Raw genomic sequence first — 7,500 nt, 5'->3', positions numbered from 1 at the left:
CAATATTTTGTAATTTATATTCAAATGTATCCCTAACAACTTTAAATTTGCATATTAAAATTTATTATGTTAAAAAAAATATTTAAGTTTACACTCATAGGGCACATGGAGTCGCTAGTCTGTGGGGTGACTGGGCTGTTCTAAACATGCTCAACCACCGTGCCTCGAATCTTTGGGGCAACTGTCTCAAGTGAAGCATGGGACACTAAACTGTTGTAGATGTAATGCTGAAATAAAGCACTCAGTGTGATTGGTTGTTTCTTTTCATGTAAACCTTTCAATCAGTTAATGCATTATTGTCTGTAAGCAATAATGTGTCTAATTGCTCCTTATATTTAGTACTGCTGAAGCTGTCTGTGTTATGCCATATTACTTTGCACCGTTCTTCGCTGATGGTAAGTCTTTTACCTTTTTATGATTTATACAAGAATAAACTAGGCAACAGCTTGGAAAATTACACTGACGTCTTTTTAGCAGAGAATAAGAAAGAAGAACATTAAGTGAATTATAGGCAAAATAAGACTCAGTTCATATTCCTAAAAACATACAATGGTATGTTTACAATGCATTTTCAATTTGGTAGTCTCAAAAAGCATCCTTTATTGTTGTTGTTAGCATTGCAGTGTTCAGTTGTAGATATGAATATAATTTATATAACTTTTAAGAAAGGAAGCAGATTAGTTAGTAGTTAATTTTATGAAATTTCATGTTATGAAAGTAGGAAGTTTCTGTGAACCACAAAAATACAGTTATTATTATGACAATTGAATCAAATATTTTAATTTGCTTAGTACTAAATACTCAATAAATATAGTTGTAAAATTATGGACATTTAGTATTCGAAAATATTTCTTTTGTAGAAATATTATCTTAGTGAAATGGAGAAGTGGAAATTAGCACGTTTCAATTCAACTCTTATGTGCAAGAAGCTGTCATTCTAGATTGAAGGATGCATCTAATCATTACATACAAGGCTTTGTATTAGATGCCATCTGACATCTTTTCCAATTAGACAATTAGGGTGTTGTGTAACACCCAAAATTATGATGTATTTATTTATTGTTTATTGAAAAAATTCTGCTGCATCAGCATCTAAGGTCATTAGCAGGTATTCAAAATAAAGCAATAGGGTGAGGCTTGGGGGCAAAGCTTTCAGGTAAGGAAAGGTCATATATAGCACAATGATAAAGTATTGTAGGGAAAAGGGTAAAAATGCATGAACGATTAGGACGAAATATTTTAGATGCCAAAGATTTGAGAGGGCTGTTGGTTAGTTTGTTAGTGAAAGGGTAAAGAAGGAAGAGCAAATGAAGTACAAAGGCTGTTCATTGCTGACATACAGCCAGCTTTTCTTCCTTTCAGCATGGCTAACACTTTAGGATGTAGAAAGAAGGGGATGAAGAAAAAGGAAAGAGGGAGAAGAAAAGACCATGCAAAATTAGGTAGGGGTGATCCCCTATTTTGGGGCTCAGTCTCTGTCTCCTAAGCCCCCCACCTCACCCCCCATGACAGGAGTGAGCAAGGGTTGCAGGTGCTTGTAATGTATCCCTTCAGATGATTACCTTTTATCTTATTTTAGAATTAAATGTCTAATCATATACAAACACAATGCCTATATATTACCTTACATGCATTCATGAGTCTGCTTAATATAGGTTTAAAGAAAAAATATGGAAAAAAAATGTTCTACCTTTTAACAAAATTAACAAAAACCTGGTATCTTACGGTCTAGGGATACCAGTTTTATGTTAGGCTTTTGCACTAGCACAATCATGTATGTCATTCAAAATTGTATATGTAATTAATTTATTTGTTTGTTCTATTAAATGTCCAATATTTTCCTTTTTGTCAGGCATCAAGCATCAATCTCTTCATCAAGAGCCTTGAGAGTTGAGATGGTTAATGGATGAAACAAACAAATGTGTTAAACATCTAAGGTCATGTAGCACTATGGTAAAGTATTGTGGTAAAAAGGGTATATGAATTAATAATTAGGATAGTGTTAGCTGTCAAAGCTTATAGTGTTGCAGGATGGTATGACAGGGAAAAAGGTAAGGAGGGGGTGCAAATGAAGTAAATTGGAGATTAATAAAGGAAAGGGTTAAGGGTATAGGGCAATTGCTGGGGAGGCTATAGAAACATTGCTTTAAGGAAAAAATGGTAAAAGAGCTATTATGAAATAATCACTGGGTAGAGATGGTTATTGGAGAAGAAGCAGGAGAAGAGTCTGGGGGGATGAGAGAAGTAATCAGGGAAGAGGGGATAGATATTGAAGAAGACTGTGCAGTAGGAGATGGAGAAGAGAGTGTTAGGAGAGAGGAAAAGATGAATTCTGGAGGTTAAGTAATAACCTGGGTGGATGGTTCAGAATGGATAGAGTTGACAGTAAACACCGAGGAGAGGGTATTAGTATCAGTGCGTACAGCTGTGGTCAAAGTATAGCAGGGATTGGAAAATCATCAAAATTGAATTCACGTAGGCCAGTTGATGAAGGGGTAAGCCTTAATGGCCCTATTTGGGGTAAAGAATCTTCATTATTGGCCATGAATAAAATGGGAAAAAGAAATGTTCTACTCTTCAGGGTCCACATAAGGTGTTTAGGCAATTAGCCAAGAGAATCCAGTGCCCATGGCTCCAGGAGGCAGATCATGACTGACATAAAGCCAGCCTTTCATCCTTTCAGCACAGCTCTCACACCTTAGAAGAAGGGAATGAAGATATGGAAGAGCAAAGGGGGAGAAGAAAAGACCCAAGCAAAATTAGTTGTGGTTAATGGTTAATGGTTAAAAAGCAAAAATAAATGTGCTAGACATCTAAAGTCATGTAGCACTATAGGAAAGTATATTAAAGGAGGAATGACAGGTGATGGTTGCTATGCGTCAACTATCTAGGGTAATCTTGAAAGGATAAAGATGGGTAAAGGAGTTGATGTGTGAATGTGCTATAGTGGGTCTAGGTAAGGGAATTACATAAGGGATTCACGTGTGTATCCAGGAGGGAGTGGAAATGATAGAGGGGATGGAGGGAGGGAGAATGTACGTGTAGGTGGAGTTGAGAGGGCTGGATGTGACAGGAGGGAGTAGGAGGAATGTGAATAGGAGAAGGATGGGTGTCGGGAGGATGGATATCGGCAGTAGTTGGAGTTGAGGGGGATAGGTTGTGTTGGGAGGGAGTAGGAGGGAGGGGTGTAGGTGGAATATGAGTAGGTGGAGGATGGATATTGGTAGTAGACGGAGTTGAGGGGTATAGGTTTTGTTGGGAGAGAATAGGAGGAAGGGAAGTAGGGGGAATATGAATATCGGTAGTAGATGGAGCTAGGGGGATAGGTTGTGTTGGGAGGGAGTAGGAGGAAGTGGTGTTGGGGGATATAAGTAGGAGAATGGATATCGGCAGTCACTTCAAGTGTGGAAGGAACATGAGTTGTGTAATTATGTCGAGCATATGGTTTTGAATATTTTCCATATATTCTCCAGTGGAGTTGGTTGGAGAGTCTTGTGAGACAAAGGTTTTCTTATGAGGAGGGGAAAAGGAGACTGGTGTCTGAGGAATAAAGGCAAAGGTAGGTGGAAGTGAGTGTGTGGTAGGGGAAGAGGGGTGGAATGTTTAGTCTGTATGCTGCGGGTAGTGCAGGGAGGGAGAGGGGATGGTGTTGGGGCTGTAGTTGAGATTGGAGAGTCTGGATTTAGAATGACTAAAGAAGTTGACTGGGGAAGGTAGGAGGTAGAATTGGAAGTGGGTAAGTAAGTAGGTATAGAGGAGGGTGTAGGAACATTGTGGGTAGGAGGGGCGGGGCAGAGGGAGCAACATTACTAGAGTAGGAAGCATGAGAGAAACCTCGTTGACGTGTTTCCTGTCTGGCGTAGAGTGAGACCAAGTTTGTATCTGAGAGTTGCTACCTCAGACTCCAACTTGTAGGTGGGGCACCCTCTATAAAATACATTATAAGGGCCACTGCAGTTAGCACATGTGCGTGCTTGTGCAGAGAAGTTTGATTGGTTATGACTGAGTTGGACACTTAGGGGCATTGGTCTGTGGAATGGCAGTGTTTGGCAGGATGTCCAAAGCAACAACAGTTTTTACATTGACGGGGTGGAGGCTGGTATGGTCGAACATGGAGGGATTGTCCACCAATGTAGATATGAATGGGAGTCATGTGTACGGAAAGTAATTTTGGCAATATTGGTGGATTTCTTTTGATGACTTCTAGGAGGAATGGAGTAGCACTGTACTGATAGAGACAGTTCTGGTACAAGTATTAAGAGTTCAATGAGGTTCTGCAGGAATGGGGTTGCCAGAGAGATCAGTTAGATTTGATAATGCTATAGCTTCAGTTTCAGATGTAACTGTAACGAGATGGGAACGATCGGGTCAGGTATGGAAGGGGACTCTGCCCACTTGTTTTTGCTTTCTCTTTTGAAAGAGAAGAGTGTTGCCTGAGTAAGGAGCTGTAGGGTGGATCACAAAAAGTCAGTCCCATTTAGCTGGGCTAAATAGAGTATTTAAGATATTTGTAGAGTTCAGGGTGGTAGAAGGATGGGGGACATGTGGAAGAGGGAGTATTGTTGAGTGGGGTAGTATTACGGAAAGGTGGAGAATAAGGCTGTAAGGTAGTAATAAGGGAGGATGGGTTGATTGATGGAGATTGTGGGGGTAGAGGTGATAAAGTTAAGGAAGTTGGGAGAGTAGGAGTCTCGACTTGGGTGAATAATGCACTAGTAGGCATTGAGGAGTGGATAGTAGTTTTAGTGTTCAGAGTTGTGGTGAGGGTTGAAGTTGAATGTAAGGGCAATCCCCTACATTGGGTCTCAGTCTCCATTTCCTAAGCTCCCCCACAACAATGAGCAAGGTATTGGGAGGGTTGAGAGGGGAGGTTGAAAAATCATTCACTATCACCCACCCCTTAGTAATGTCACTCCATTACATCAAGTGTTAATTATTTTGAAATCATCTGTCAATTTTAATTAGCTGTATTGTATAATAAGGAGTTTTAAGGATGGAATACTATTTCTTTGAGGGTTCCTATGGAAAATGCCTGGCATATCTGGGCAACTGGTATGAAAGAACCAATATATATTTCAATGAAAACATTTTGCAGCTAAAGCTGTATTGTGCATTAAAGGGGCGGTGAAAAAGATCATCCCATAATCTCACCACTCCCTAAGATTAAGAGGTATCTTTTAAAAGGAATGACCATCAAGTGTAATGTAAACATTTCTAGAGCTGTTGGAATTGGTAAAAAATTTCCAATACAGTAAATCTGTGCAAGAAGACACCATGATTTAATCATGAAGCAAAGGATTTGTTAAAAAGAGGTCATGCTGAACTAAAATGAAGTTTACTTAAAGAGGATGATATTACTGTGAAAAATGAAAATGAAAGTCACAACAGTAATTAATATTTAATACCTAGCCATACAATCTTGTATAACTACTAAAACTCATTATTTTGCTTTATGGAATTATTTATTCTTATTTCTGCTTTCTTCATCCATATTTTTTTCAGCTTCTTTTTCCCATCATCATTTTTTTTTTCAAATAACATTATTATAAGGGAATTGGGACCACAAAAATATACTATTGCAGGTGAGAGAAAGGCGACTGTATTTTTTTGTTTTATTACAGATTTAAAAGCACATAAGGTTAAACTAGATGACAAAAAAGGAGAGCATCAGTGTAACATTACTGCCTTTCAGTTTGAGACCTGCATGACAAAACTTTATGGAAAACACAATCAAGACTAACTCCTGATAAATCCAAAACTTGATAAGAAAAGATTTTGAGGACACTCTTTATCTAAATTTACATCATATTTGGCTCTTATAATAAAACTTAACTGTAATCTATTTATTATATTAAAATTTATTCAACATCAAGTATCATCAGTACCTTTAAATGGACCTGAATTTCAATGTAAGCGTAGTTGACCTTCACTGTGCTCACACAAACACACATCCATCCACACAGGAAACTAACTCCCTTTATCTTGTAACAATAAAAGTTATTTAAATTGCATTTAAACTGAAAAAAAAAAGAAAGAAAGAAAGAAAGAAAGAAAAAAAAAGTCCAATTCACAATTCCAGTTCTATTGACAAAAAGCCTAAATTGCCGTTCTACAGATTTAGTATTGATAAAGAGCCCTCGCTGCAATAAAAACACTTGGAGAACTATATAGTTTTGCTATACAAACAAAACTTATATCTAGCAAGAGCCAGTATACATCTAGGTTGAAAACGACTTTTCAAATTAAAGGTACCCTGGGTATCGGTAGATAGAAGTCATGTTTGTATAGCTAAACTGTACAGTTGAACAGGTATTATATTCCAGCTAAGGTTCTTTGCCTGGCTGGGACGGTAATAAATTAGTTTCATGTAAATACATGTCTAAAATAAAGACAAATATTGCTCCTGAACACTTGGGGTGGGAAAGAAAGAAAGAAAGAAAGAAAAAGAAAAAGAAAAGAAAAAAAGAAAAAAAATTACTTGTCTGACTTCTCTGCAAATGCAATCCATGAATTCTACAAAAGAAGGGAGAGCTAAACTGTGCACAACATCTGAGTGGGTGTGTTTATTGTTTGTACGAGTCTGCAACTTTTTTTTTCGTTAAGTACTTCTCAAGCAGATTTATTTTGCTTTTTAACCATTGTTTAAGTACTTTCTGAATAAATGAAATATAGTTCCTAAAATCTGCACAAACATGAACAAAATTTAAAACATTTTTAAAACATTCATTACATGTAGAGTATACTAAGATTTAAAGTTTGGAGATATGAGCATGTGGAAATGGCACTTAGACATGTAACTTTTACCTTTCTCTCTGTGCTTTATTGTTATTGTCATTATTACTTGTTTTAATCCACTAGCCATACCACTGAACACAACATTTTGTGGGCTATTGTTATGTTCTTCAGTCCTCACCATCTTATAAAACTAACATAAGCCTAGGGCAGTATTCACGAAAATGGTCTGACTCCAAAATCATTGTAGACTTTGTCGAGCTCCTTTTAAAGACTGTCCTTAGCCGAGTCTAGTCCAATCTTTCGTGAATACTGCCGCTGAACTCTAAAATTTGTAACAAATAAATCTATCTTTTTCCTGTTAACAAAAGGATCATCCTAAAAGTGCAAAAATCATCCTGTAAATACATAGTTCCATTTAGTAATGCATTAACCCTTTTTAAAAATATATATTAAATACCTTTAAAATCAAATATATAATGACTTCTTTTAAAAACCCAATAAAAGTAAAAATAACAGAAATTAAAGCTAATATTAATAAAGGTGCCTAAGAAAATAATGACTCAACTGATGGATAAACAACAATAAGGCTCTTTTCTAACAATTTCTATTTAGCAAATGTCATGCAAAACCCACAACTCTATTTTTTTGCTGGATTTATTCATTTGTTAAGCTTCCTGAGAGTACCCTTAACCTTAATTCTGTACCCCATATTCGGGTGTTGAAAAAAAAGAAGGAAAAAAAAAAAAAAAAAAAAAAAAAAAAAAA

General features: G+C 36.9%; 1 protein-coding gene across 5 annotated transcripts in view; it reads right to left on the bottom strand.

Annotated features, from left to right (window-relative positions):
* Positions 1-5,598: 5,598 nt before the first annotated feature.
* Positions 5,599-7,500, bottom strand: part of LOC113821338 (zinc finger matrin-type protein 4) — a 33,930-nt gene continuing 32,028 nt past the window's right edge. For all 5 annotated transcript variants that reach the window (XM_070125879.1, XM_070125878.1, XM_070125880.1 and 2 more), the window contains one exon: positions 5,599-7,500. This exon is cut by the window's right edge and continues 1,126 nt beyond it. The gene's annotated coding sequence lies outside the window, so the exon portion shown is untranslated.

Source organism: Penaeus vannamei, chromosome 9 (assembly GCF_042767895.1).
Source record: "Penaeus vannamei isolate JL-2024 chromosome 9, ASM4276789v1, whole genome shotgun sequence".
In the NCBI taxonomy this organism is placed as follows: domain Eukaryota; kingdom Metazoa; phylum Arthropoda; class Malacostraca; order Decapoda; family Penaeidae; genus Penaeus; species Penaeus vannamei.
Note: the sequence above shows the minus strand (reverse complement) of the source record. Positions and strands in the feature narration are given on the sequence as shown.